Here is a 14035-nt window from a genome sequence, read left to right as displayed (position 1 = left end):
AGTTGGCTGCAATACTTGCACTTATTTTAATTGTTTATTGAAAACAGCATGACAGATGCAAAAGAATGGTAGAAGGAAGAACAAGAAATATTGGCTTCTTTCACAGACTCGGCCCCCCACACGAGCCATGTGCAAAATCAATTCCTTAATTATATGTAAAAAAAAAACCAACAGCAACGTAAGTAGAACCAGTACTAGTAATATGAGAGAGAAATGAAAGAAGCAACAAAAGAAAAGAGAAGGGCTACAAGGGAAAGCTGGGCAGAGGCACATGTGTGGGCTGGAGGCACAGTGCAGGGGCACGCTCCTGGCAGAGAGGTTTCCCTCCAGCAAAGAGCAGAAGGCAGGGCAGGCGGAGGGGAGAGAAGGGCGATGGTAAGGGAAGCAGGAACAAAACTGAACCTGAGATAGGAAAAGCATTATTTATTGTATTCTGCTTATTTTGCTTAGGCCGGTCCTCAGACTTTCTTCAGAAGCAGACTCACGCCTGCTCTGTGCCTCCTCTGCTGACTCATTCCACTGACTTACAGAGCACATAAAAATCAAGAAGAACGAATCCAGGTGTCAAGAGATCTGCCCCTGTTCCTTGCAACCTAAAAAGGAACTTGTTAGTGTCACCTATGAAAGAGTGGTGGCTTTACTTCAGTGATAGAATGATCCCAGTAGGTGCAGAGGATCACTTTCGCTGGCAAACATTAAGCATGTTTTTCTCCAATTTATCTTCCCAGTATGATTCATTCCACTGATCCACTTGAAAAAATATGCTCAGGGTCATCTCATCTGCTTGCACAGCGAAGTCCATCACCATACTGATAGATCAGGGTTCAATTTCTTGCCCAAACACAGACAACAAGAAGGTGCATACAAATTCTGTCCCTGACTGTCTCTGGAAATGACAAAGCAGATCTATCCAGGCCAGTTGACAATTCCTATGGAGACCCAAGCTCGCTATGCCAGAACTGGATGGAATCTGAATACAGCCAGTGGAGATCTAAGTTAGAACATGAAATCATTCCACTCACAACAAATTATGCCTTGGAGAGCACTGTTATCCTACACAACCAACCCTTTGATTCAGTCCTTCAAAGGGCCAAAGGAAATTACATGGGATGAACAATGCAAGGACAGTAAAACACTTCAGATACTTCTGCTTTTACCTGCTCTCGTGGGAAGTGCCTCCACACACCTTTGTGCATCCTGCTGAAGGAACCCCTCTGTGCCCCTCGCCAGCATGTTCCTGCTGTGACAAAGGCTGCAGTGCCCAGCTGGTTACCCCAGCCTATTGACTCCACTCCTGAACAGTACTTTTGAGCAAGATCTTTGGATTTTCAGGCTGGTAAGTCTGGCTGCTTTCACTTGGACTAAATCAAATGCTTCTCAGGCTTCCCTGTCTAAACCACACTGATCCTTCTTGGCCTTTTGGCTGTATTTTATGAAATATCTGATGTCCTCTGTCTCTAGAGGACAATTAGCTGCTGCTACCAAAGGATGAACCATATGATCTCATACTTGTCTTTCAACTCTGTCTTTTGAGGTTTCCAGAATTTTTCCTGAGATTTTTATTTGTTCCCAAAGAAATCCTTACATACTCAATAGTTTGCCCAATTGGCATTGCTCAGGCTAATAAAGATACTGGCTCCCCCGTGAGCCTTGCCACACCTGTATTTCAGGTGCTACACACACAGGTGTTTCTCCTCCAGAGGAAGAGTGCATGGAAACATTAAAAAATACGAAAATATAAGAAATTCCCCCAGATTTGCTCTTACTCTCAGAGACCAAACATTAACCCTGTTTTCTTGTACCCAAGCATTACTACCATTGTGCTTCTTCCTCTTTCACAATCCCCAGCAGACACGATCCCATTCTCCTGCCTGTATATGCATGTTTTTTTCCCCCACAACCCTCAACTGCCTTTGCTGCTTCTAGGGGGTTAGATTCTGAAATATCCTTTTCAAAGCTGGGATGGATGTTTGCAATTGGGGCTTATTAATTTCCTATGGCAGCTATCTCCAAGGCTGCTTTGTCATATATCTCTTTGCAGGAGATTTAAGCATGGCAGAGAGGCTTTGCAGATAAAGATTTGAATTGCAACCTTTACACCAGAAGTGTAATAGGAACATCAGGGAATTAAATAAAATTATATTTTTCCTAGATGTCTGCTTAAAGAGGAAATGCAGGATTTTATGGATGCCCCAGAGACAAACTATTACATTACACTCCTCACAGTTCTTATCTGAGCACTGTCTATTTGAGCACCTCAAATAGCACAGAATCATTCATAAAAAATGGGCAAGAGAGACTGTGTCCCATCAATATTTCAAGCTTGGTTATCAAATCAAGAGAAAGTCAGGAGTCCTGCTCCAGATCAACATTTGCAGGTTTGATGTGATTGTTTGGCAGTTTAGTTTCTTTTTTCCCTCTGCATTCTCATTGTCTTTAATATTTTATATAACCTTCCAGTTGATGGTTATTGTAATATTTATTAATTTTTCTTTACTTGGCTGCACTAACCAGTTTGCTCCTTTCTATTTCTGCAGGGAGAAATTCACACTCATTTGCTATTTGTGGGGTGATGACACAGTGTGAAGAAGCAGTAATGATGACTGACTGATAGAAGACACCATATGTTCTCTTCATTTTTCTCTGTGCTATTTTATGAGAGAGGAATAAAGTCTCAGTGTAAGATGAACTTTCCAGTAATAAACAATATTAAAAAAACATGATTTTTTACACATAATTGGCAGGATTGGGGAAATGCTGTTTTTTCTAACGCATTCGGATGACATTACTATAAATATCAGGCTCCAAATCACTGAGAGAAATAATTTATATGGGAAAGATTTTAAATGCATCTGAGCACCAAAAGCAGTTTCATAATTAAATTTCACTCTCTTCCTAATGCCTTTCAGTCTTTCACAGTAAAAATTCCAAAACCAGACACTGTTTATGACTAAACAAAGGTTAGGAACTCCATCAATTTTAAAGAATGCTGTATATAATCCCATTAACTCCATGCCAGTCTGTACTCCAAGACAGCCAACAAGCTCCACCACAAGCAGCTGCCAGTACTGCCAGAGCCAGCACTGTGTGTGGGGGTGTTTCCTTACACACCCAGTGCACGAGTTGGCATACCTGCTAAGACCAATGGCTCCCTTCAGTAAACCTTGCATTGGCTTTAGCATGTTTTAGTCTTAAAGAAAGAAGAAATTTCATTTTCAATAAATACATGAAAAGCTTTCACTGTTACAACTCATGCACTTAAGTGTACTCTTCTTACAAACTCCTGAATATTTTTGTTTTCCCCAGTTCCTTAAACTACCCTCTCAAATCAAGGCTGTCTGATTTTTGCTCTTCCTCCTAACTTCACAATAGTCACTAACTAAAACCAGACTGCATCCAGAGCCACACACGTATCTGCTCACATTATTAGGCAGTCAAGAGCAGAAACAAAGAAGTAAACAAAAGGGATTCATGGTGCCTTCTGTTTCATTAGAGACAAAGAAAGAAGGGAAAGGAAAAAAAAAAAACCCAAAAACAAAAAAACAACAAACCTCCTAAACACAAAAATTAACTCAAGAAATAGTAGCTTCAAGATACCATTTCAAATTTCCAATAATGCTTTGGTAGTAATGGAGACAGAACCAAACAAAACCTGACCACGAACCCTTCAAGGTGAGGGGCAACAACTCCCCAACACCACACCTAGAGCCAGGACTCAGGGCTTGGTGCCAAGATCATCCATTTAATGCCTTTATCATAACACAAGCTGGGCAGAAAGAGAACCCCCATTTGCTTACTCTGTTCTGCCAATGCAGCAGGAAAAGTGTCTTGATGCAGAGCCAGCACACAGCACTCTCCTGCTCACCTACCATAGCCACAGACATCAGGACAAGCTTAAATTCCTGGTCTGTAACTCAACACACCTGCCCCAGTTAGCCTAACTTCCTCACGCTTTACAACCCATGCATTCTGCATCACAGGAAGAATATGACAGTAGCTGAAGTGAAGGTTTTTGTGGAAGGAATGTGTTCTATTCTGCTTCTGAACTCCCAAGCAGAATAAATGCAGTTCCCCAAAAAGCTGTACTGTGTGCACTTCATTTTGCTGTTACAACAGAACTGCATGAAGTCAGATCTCAAAACTCTCAGCCAAACACTCCATTCATCAGCAAAGCACTACCTACAGGATCGGGTCCCTAATCAATACTTTAATATAACACCTACTTAATTGGAATAATTGATTGCCAGGCATCAGACTAAGCATAATGTATTTCTGCTAGTCTGGACAAAGGATAAATGTCATAGATTATTTATAAGACACACCTGCAACTATGTAGAGGGTGGCAGATACGACACGCAGTTAGCACCGTATGCGTGCAGCGCTTTGTTAAGGACAATGGCAGGGATGCCAGCACAACAGTCAGGCCTGCTGGGCATCATCGGGTCCCACCGCCGGGCTCCTACAGGTCAGTTCACAGCCACGCGGTCACAGCCAGCTACCACTGCACAGGATGCTCCGGGGTTACCTCCTCACCGGGTTCTGCCATTACCAGGCTGTTTATTCCACTGCATCCTCGTGAAGGAAAAGCCTCTCAATATTTTAGGATGGAAGACAGCCAGCAGAGAGTGCAAGAGGCCCCGTCTGCGCACTTACCGCACAGTTTGCAGCCCAACTCCTAGACGTGACACCTTGGCCCCGCTGTGCCCCAGCTGCCCCAGCAGCTCAGGTTCACTGTCCAAGGTCACCGCCATCGCCACCACCAGCACCGCCGCGCGGCGCCCACCCAGCCGCCCCAGCCCCGCTGCCGCCCGGCGCCGCGCTCCCACCCGCGCAGGACCGCTCTCCCCTGCCGTTCCGCAAATCCATCTATTTTCAATCCCGTCGCTGAACCGCAAATCGGAGGAGGACATGACCGGCAGGCAGCTCGCACCTACACACAGCTACGCGGAACCTCCTCGCCGGCTCCCTCTCGGAAAGCAGCATCCCGGCGGCTTCCCCGGCTCGGGATCCCCCGGCCGGTAACTTTCCGGGGGGACCGCGCGCAGGCCTCCCACCCCGCTTTACCCTTCAGACCCCGCTGACGGCCGCAGGGGCGCGGCGCCCCCAGCTCGCCCCGGCCCCGCCCGCGGAGAAGGGCCGAGGCAGCGCGGCCGCCCGGCTCCCGAGGTGCGCGGCGGGGCGGGGGCCGGGCGCGGCGGCGCGGGGGCGGGGCGGGGCGGCGGCTGCCGGAGCTGCGGGAGCTCGTCCCGCCGCGCTGCCTCCTCCCGCCCGCGGAGCAGCGCCGAGCCGCGGCCGCGCGGAGCGGAGGATGCGCTGAGGGCGGCGCAGGTGAGTGGCTCGCTCCCCGCTCGGGTCCCCCCAACCCGCGCCCCAACTTTTCCCCTCGTCACTTCGGGAAAGTGCCCGAACTTGCGGCGGGGTCGCCCGGACCCCGTCTCGGGGCCGCGGATGCCGGCGCAGGGGGCTGCGCGGAGAGCGGCGGCCAGACGGGTGCGGGCTTGGGGCTCGGAGCGGCCGCACCAGGAGCGCAACCTGGGGCGGTGGGAGCGGGGTGGGGCCGGAGCCGGTGCTGCTCTGGGTACGTGCCTCCTCCGACCGGGTCCGGGTCGTTTTCTGTAGGTATGCGAAAGAAAATAGTTTGTGAACGGCGGCAGCTCAGTGCCTTGGAAATGCAGTTCGCCCGGAGTTCACGTTGTGCATCAGAGAAAGGGGCACTGATGCCCCTGTTTGTGCCGGGAATTACCGCGCAGGGGAACGGGGGCTGCGGGTCGGTCTCCGGTCCCGGTCGGTGCGTCCCGACGGCCCCGCGCCCCTCCGCTGGAAAACCGGGCACTCGGAGGCACGACCGCCGGCAGGGCGGGGCGGGGCGGTCCCGGCCCATCCGCGGTTGGGGCTGCCCGGCCGCAGTGCGCGAGCAGCCGGGGACAGAGCGGGACCCGCCGGAGCCCCGTGTGTGTGCGCGGTTGGAGCGGTTAGGAAAGCCCTATTCAATGGATACTGCTTTGCCTGCGGCCGATCTGTGCTGTGTGCAGATTACACGCTTGCAAAAACCAGAGATGCTCTCTTTTTGTTCTGTTTCTGTTAGAAGCTTACCCCAAACCGCTCATATTTTATTGCCAGATTTAAAAGTTGCAGCTCTTCAGAGAATAGGCACAGTACCAGAGAGGGATGAATGGGAAACGTGCGCAGTCTCATAAGTGAAGATGGGAATTAGAGCCTCTAATCCCTTTTGTTTGTTAACGGTGCTGCCATGTGATGAGGGCTGTCCTCAGCTCATCCCGGGAAGGTTTCACCCCTCCAGCTGCCTGGCATCTCTTCAATTCCTTCCATGTCCCCGGGATTTCTCCTTTCCAGGAGCAGGCCACAGCAGCTCTGTGTCGGGGATAACCGCTAAGCTCTCCTTTTGAATTCGTGAGCTTCCAAATGAAACTTCAGCTGACACCTGCTACCTGCCCTGCTCCAGCACGGGGACAGCAGCAGGGGGCTGCTGGAGCCCTACTACTGGGCGAAGTAAATCGGGAACAAAAATTGGTGTCAAGTGCCCGGGTCACAGCACCCAATGAGTGGAGCTCTGGAACTGGGGCTGCTGAAACCTAATCAAACTGTGGCTCTGATGGAACAAACTTCCAACAGCAATCACCGTTAGGAATTAAATCTGTAGCGCAGACAGCAACAGAGATTAATAATCATCATCGTCAATTAGCTGATGGAATCAAACAGAACAAAATGAGTGCAAACAAAAATCCATCTCCCCTCCCCCTGAATCTCATCCCACCCTTATTTATCCAGCATCAGGGATGTTTTCTGAGCGTTGCTTCCAAGCACCAAAAAGTGTCATAACATAAGGTCAAGACTTAATTATTTATACGGAGCCATCAATCACTGCACAGGGCTGATTTCTTTATGAACCTCCAGAGCTGTGCAGTGAGGCAGTGAGCCCTGGTGCCCCGCGCCGAGTGGGGCTGGGAAGGTGCCCACAGCCGCTGTGCCTGGGCTGTCGGAGCGGCTCTGCTGCCCCGTTCAAGTCCTGTAAGCAGAACATCACCGGGGAAATCTCGTGCATATCTGCTGCATCTCGGTAATGAACGCTTACTGATTACGGATTATCTGGAGAATTTAGCTTTTTCAACATTATTCAAATTTTTATGTTTATGTAAGCTAATAATACTGATGAGATTCAGTAACTACTCTTTGCCTTATGGTATTTGAAAAGTGTGTCCGCTGGGCTTATCTCGGCATCTTCCAGAAGCACTTCAGAAATACTAAAATAGAATTTTTCTGCCTGAAAAAAAGAAGTATCGGTACCCGGGATAATGCTCTTTGCTCACAATTAATGCCAAAAATCAATTTGCTAACATGCTTTTTATGTTTCTGCTGATCACAAACAGGATGGCACAGTAAAAGCTTTTACTGCCATCTGATTAGTCCACGGTGGTGCTGAGTAAATAGCTGGGGCTGGCAGTGCTGCTGAGCGCCTGCGCTGAGTGTGGGGGGAGTAGAAGAGAGCTTGGGGTGCTGAGCAGGAGCCGGCCCGCAGGTTTTCTGATAGCTGGATGGAAGTAGTGAACATGCACTGGAATTTTCCTGAACCTCCTCCTGGCCTCTAATGAAGGGTTAACTACTGGCAGGGATTTGCACAGACTTTCCCATTTATCCATCTGTTAACAGAAATGGTGCTGCTGATCTTATTTACATGACTGCGTTTTGGATAGGGAGATGATTAACTCAGTGTGTGTGGAACTGGTGGGGACAAAGAAAAGTGGACCACAGGAAGAGAGGGGTGGAAAGAAAAGTTGTGGTGAGAACGAGCAGAGCAAGGAGGGAAGTTTCCTATTGCTCTCCTGTCATCATCTCCTGACGCACTGTGCTCCAAAACCCTGTTAGCACTGATGGACTGTTGGAAGCATGGGGATATCCCGGGCAGCTCGTGATCCCTCTGAACTTCATGGCAGGGCTCCATTTTGGCAAGAGCAAGTCAGTAATGCAGTCTCCTGCACATCCGTTACGCGGCTCCTACTGATCTTACACCAAGGCAATTTATCACTGTAGTTCAGTGATAGAAATACCAAAATAGCATTTCACTGGGTTTGTAAAAGGGTGTAAATTATGGGTAGAAGGACAAATGGATTGTCCACTTCTTCAAAGACCAATTAAGACATTAAGAGCATGGGGAAATATTGTTAGACATTAACCAATCATTGAGAAAATCAAAATTTAGGACCCAGTTCTGTTAAATGTTTCTCAAGCACCCTCTGGATCTTGCCCAGAGCATGTGAAAAATGAAAGATTAATAGTATCTCTTGCAGGCAGGGCCAGTCAGCTGCTTGTGTATTTTTATGGTATACTGGGTATATTTATAGCATTTAGTAATGCCAGCAACGCTCAGTATAAAGAGTAACAGATGAACGCATTGTGAAACAAGGCACTAGCAAGGCAGGTGGGAAATGACTTCCAAAATATTGCACTAACCAGGCGGGAAGAAATGCCTTCAGATAGTAAACATGAAATAATAGATGTAAGTGGCTTTAGCCAAAGTCAGGGTAGATCTTCAGATTGGTTTCAGTCCATGCAAGACTGAGCCCAGCCCACACCTTACGCAAAAGAGGAAAGGCAGGCTCACCGCGTGCGATCCCAGCAAAGATGGCTTCCACGCTGCTCTGTTCCCATGGAAAGACAGAAATGATGAAATCACAGTTGAGAGTGGAGAGGAGAAAGGAAGGGAATAAAATTGTATTGGCTCGACTGCAAGAAGCAAATAACAGATTTCCCTATTCAGACAGATGATGCCTAACTAGGGCACAAAGCAAATCATAAAAGAAGGTGGCAGATTTCACAAATTAGTCATGGCAAAAATGGTGAATTTCACAGCTTGAAGTGAATTCACGTTACAAAATGAAACAGCACAAAATGATTAAGAGCTCTAACTGATAGAAGTAATGAGTGTGTGAGCCTTAGTCATCACATGGCACCTGACACTTCTCCTTGGCTTCAGGGAAGTAACACCTTCAGCCTCTTCCTGCTTGTATGGTACTGGGATCAGGTGAGGACAACCTAAGAAGAGTCCTTTGTACATCTTTTTGGGAGATTCTGGACTGGGGCACAAGCTCAGCAGTCCCAGTAGCACTGCAACAGCCATTCAGTAAGGAGAGGCTCTGCAGGCACCACCTCTGCTCCCAGTGCAGCAATGGGCATGTGCCATGTCAAGAGCCCTGCCTTCACACCATGACCTCGCAGGTGAGCAGCACAGTGGTAGGGCAGCTGAGAGAGGCTGGAGCAAGAGGGACACTTGCAGGACAGTAGCTGCCACGCTGGGGACAACCTTCCAGAGCTGGAAGGCTGCTTTGGGGACTGTTTGGTGCTGGCCTGTGCTCTCATGCAGTAGCGGTGCTACAGCACATATCCCTCCCAGCAGGCAGCCCTCTAATAGCCCACGCCATGGTTTTCTTCCAAAACCAACCCAATTTCCCTTCCTTCAAAGGATGAAGACTAATGTCAGAAGCCTCACAGGTGCTGCTGCATGACTTCTGTTAGCAAAACACTTCAATAGCTGTTACAGAACGTTTTCAAGAAAAGCTGTGTTATTAAGTACTAAAACCTTCTGCTACCATTTGTATCCCTGCTTAGACCGAGATAAAAAATAATGGAGAAAAATGTCACCACTGTGTCTTAATTCTGCTTTTTCAACATATGCTCTTCTATCACAGTTATTGAAAATCCATAGAGCAAAATGCAAGCAAAGTGAGCTAATACCAACCAGAGAACACCTCCTCAAGCACCATCAGTCTCCACCAAAACCTTCCTCTTCCCGGCAGACCATAGGGCAGCCCTGCTGGAGTGCCTGGAGCCGGGTGGTTCTCAGGCTGCCGGGAGGTTAACAAACCCCATTGCTGGCAGGCTGAGCTCAAAGTGAAGCAGAGCCACAAACCCCTTGGAGAGAAGTGTGTGCCAGCTTTCCTGTGTTTATTGAGGGCATTCCAGCAAAGTCAGGTCTGCTGAGCGCAGCTGTAATAATGTCATGCAGGGAGAGCAAAAGCTGTTGAAGTTGCCAGAACTAAAGCCATGGAGGAGTGTAATAGGGCAGTGCCAGTTCCTTCAAGTCCCACCGGGAAGTTATTACCCAGCCACAGGAGGCAGAGGAGCACCTGCATCCCAGAACAGGGTATGTGCATCAAGCATGCAGCGGCCAGCCGTACCTCAGCTGCACTGCTCCTGACCCAGAGGGAGGATTAAAACTGCACACAGAAGAAACAACCTAAGAGGAATTGATCACTATTGAACAAGGATGGGAAGACAAAGTTTGAAAAGAATTAGCATTTCTAAAGGAATGCCCTTGGACTCTGGGTAAGGAATTAGAAAGGACTTTAAAAAAAAAAAAGGCAGGGGATGGGGAGAAGCCCTCTTCTCTGGAATTGATTTTTTTAAAAAAACTTGGCAGATTTAAGAAGCTTTTCAGTAACATTTTGTGGATCAATGCTAATTTGATGCATCGGAGCTCAGCACTGTGCCAATTCACTGTCAAACTGATATTAACTAGGCACTTTTCTGAGCATGTTTATAGCTCAAGGTCCATTAAATATGCAGACCTGACAATGATTGCACCTCCCTTAAAATACTTAATTTGAGATGTACATCACAGCATGCACAAATGGCCTTTTGCTCTTCATCAGAGAGCAGCCTGGCTCTGCGGAGGTGCCATCCTCACCCTGGGAGTGGGGCTGGAGGCTGCACACAATGCGGTGTGACCACCACAGCCCTCAGCGGGCCGACCTTCTGGCCCCAGGAACCAACCTGGTGGAAGTCAGCTACCTGCTGTCAATGACACTCATTGAGAGAGCACTAATTATTCACACTGGTGAAGGTTGCCGGATCAGTTACATAAACTTTTAGTGGCTTCTGATTTGAATGCCTGCAAACTGACATCCACCAATAGGTAGGAGCTAAGTGAAAGTCACTTTATTTTTTAGCAATTCAGAGTTTGAGACAACGGCTACAGAACATCCTGGTATTTAAATTTGGGTCCCTTTTAATTCCTTTAAAGCCTGCTCATATATAGTTTGAGAAATGCTGGCTTTTCTTTCTGTTCCAATGCACAAATGATCCCTTCCGAGTTCAGAGAATTAAAGCAGCAGTTAGCTAGCAATGCATGGACATGGATCACTGACTTCAGACAGCCATGTTTGAACACTTCCATTTTTATATCCTGAAATGGGGATACTACTTAACTTAAAGATGAATTAATTTTTCTGTTACTTTTAAGTTCTTTAATGGGAGATGCTACTTAATTACATAATAGACTTCTAAAGTTTTTTTGCACGACCTGCTTGACCTACTTAAAAAATATAAATCAATATGAGCTGAATTAGTAAAATAGTTTCAGAAATTTAAGACTGCACCAGAAGTTAGACTAGTATGTAAGAAGGGATTAAAAAAATATTGCTTTCATTTGGCAAAGAACAAAGTAATTTCTGGTTCCTGATCCTTTGAGCATCTCATTTCTGAGGAATCACAAAATCTATTTGTGAAGAAATCTGTGGAATAAAAGAAGAAATTGTGAAAGTATCACTGTGGAATCTGGAGGCACATGCAAGGAAGGATGCCATGAATCTCCTCCTTGTCTTGCAGTTCAAAATAGCAGTTATTTTCTTCATTTCAGTGGGTGCCAAAGGCTCACAGAAAGGAATGCTCACAGAACACAGCCCTTGTTTCTCATGGCAGAAGTGTATTGGTCTGGTTTCTCACGTAGGAGAAATGATAGTCTTGTCCCAGTCTGCAGTGACTGAAAGCCACTCATTGGGAGGTGACCCTAGTATTGGAATGTGGGTAGGTAACAGAGCACGACCAGATGCTATTTCATGTCTTCCCACGGAAGAACTTATTCCATCCAACACGGTCTTGTTCTAAGGAAGTTTCATTCCCTTCCATCTCTACCATGTTTTATAAAGACTTGTATTCCTCCAGCTTTCCCCAAAAGTAAACTTCAGCACACCTGTATCTAAAAATCCTCAACTCTCCAACAAAAGCTAGTTTGTTTCTAGATTTTCTTCACATGAGCTATTCTGATCAGCCACACTGCTGGCCTTCCCTGCCAACCAGACCCTGCCTGTTAGCCTGGGATGGTGCTTGAAGGAACAACTTATAACTCACAAGCAGAATGGTTCACCTCTACTTGTTATGTTACAAATGTGAGATAACTGAGTGAGCTGCTGCCCACCAGATGATTGCTCTCTCTTGCCTACATCCAGCCCCCCCCCAGCTCTTGCATCTCTACACACCTTCCACCCCCAGCTCAGTGCCAGCACAGAAGGAGCTGCTCAGCACCTAATGCATCTGCTCTTCCTTCGTGAATGAGGAGAGGGGATTTCCTTTCAAGCTGCCCCTTCGCCCACAGACTGTCAATAATCACATAGCACATCGTAAACTGAGTCTCAGAGTTAATGGTGCAGTAGCTAGATGCAGAGGTTTTATGTTTATGATACAGAATATTTACATGGATTGTTTCTTTTTTATTTTTTTCCCAACACTTTTGTTCTCAACTAACTTTTCTAACCTTAAAATAACTATTTCCTCCTTTCTTCGTACAAATGATTTTTTTAATGCTTTGGAATAGAACAGCTATGTTGCTTTCTCTATGCTGCAAACTCTGGAGTGTCGGTGTGTCCCCAGAGCTTTAGATACTGCATGTAACATAATGGGAGCCAGCAGCCGGAGCTGAGATCTCACGTGAGGGTCTTCTAATCCTGCACCTTACATAGGGGATCTGCAGCGCTGATGGCAGTCTGGAAATCAGCGCTTTGGTTGATACCGAGAAGAAACTAAGGTTAACATCAAGAGTTTATCTGAAGTCTCCTATAATGTTGGCATGTTGCTAGCAGAGAAATTAATCTGGTTTCCATAAATATTTGATAGAGTTCTAGCATCATCCTGATCATCACTTTGGGCTTGCTGACACCCCTCTTCTCCCTCCAGTGATCGCAATCTGTCTTGGAGTCATAGCAGAAAGTCAGGTGGTGATACTTGAACCAGTTCTTATAACAAATTCCATTCAAATTCTGTCTGAAAGGGAGTTAAGGTTTCATCCTGCTGCTCAGAGAATGATATGCTAAATGCAGCTTCCCGGGAGCTTGGCTGCAGCCCAGCGCTCTGTAATTTATAGCTCTCCTTCCCGATTCCTGGTGACCTTGGGACCTACCCGGGCACGTGGCTGAAGTTCCCCCGCTGCCCACAGTCTGTGTGGGAGCTGTCAGCCCTGCCCTGCACCTCGGCAGCCCCACTGCAGGGAAGGGCGCAGTGCAGGCAGTGGGTAACACCTCTGGGCCAACATCCCTCCCGCTCATACCAGTGATTGCTGAGCGTTGGTCTTCAATGACAGAGATTGTTAGCTAACTTCACAGCATGAAATGAATTTACAGAAGAGGCTTAAATTATATTAGCCAAAAACATTTTCCATATGGGTAGCTAGAAGAGAGCGATAATCGCCGATCTGCAAACAGGCGCTGTGCCCTTTGTATTCACGTGGGAAACAATAACTTGAAAGGTTATTAACATGAGATTTCCAAAAAAGTTCTGACATCATTACTGATCGTAGTTAGTGTGCTGTGTGTGCCTGAGATGCCCTACTGGGAAAAGCGTGCCCACAGCCAGAGGAGCTGGTAACTGAGATTGTAACGTATGACATTTATAACAGAAAAATTGTGTAATTCAGAGAAGTTATTGCCCCTTGAAGATTACATTCATTATAGAATGTATCAGAGATATGTCTTGAGAATGACTGTAGTTTCTCTCATTTAAATAGCTATTCAGGAATACAATTGTTCAAGCTTATGTATGTAACTGCAGATTGTTTTATAAAATTACTGAAGGAAGGCAACTTTGGTGAAAGCCTGGCAGACCCCTGCTGCTTCTCTTTGTCCAGATTTTTTAAGGAGAAATACTTGTAAATACTTGTACTTTTCTATCTAGATTCCTTATGATGGAGAATACTTTAAAAAAAGAAGTGACTTTTAAAATTACCTTAAATTATTTTAGATTTGTTTAT

The 14035-nt window shown here is 46.7% G+C and overlaps 1 protein-coding gene across 1 annotated transcript in view; it reads left to right on the top strand.

Annotated features, from left to right (window-relative positions):
- Nucleotides 1-5212: 5212 nt before the first annotated feature.
- CHST8 (carbohydrate sulfotransferase 8) overlaps nucleotides 5213-14035 on the top strand; it is a 167708-nt gene continuing 158885 nt past the window's right edge. The window contains exon 1 of the mRNA XM_052685838.1: nucleotides 5213-5328. The gene's annotated coding sequence lies outside the window, so the exon portion shown is untranslated. The remainder of the gene's footprint in view (nucleotides 5329-14035) is intronic.

This window comes from Tympanuchus pallidicinctus, unplaced genomic scaffold (genome assembly GCF_026119805.1).
Source record: "Tympanuchus pallidicinctus isolate F22 unplaced genomic scaffold, pur_lepc_1.0 scaffold22, whole genome shotgun sequence".
Classification (NCBI taxonomy): domain Eukaryota; kingdom Metazoa; phylum Chordata; class Aves; order Galliformes; family Phasianidae; genus Tympanuchus; species Tympanuchus pallidicinctus.
The sequence above is the reverse complement of the archived record's forward strand: the minus strand, read 5'-3'. Positions and strand labels throughout refer to the sequence as shown.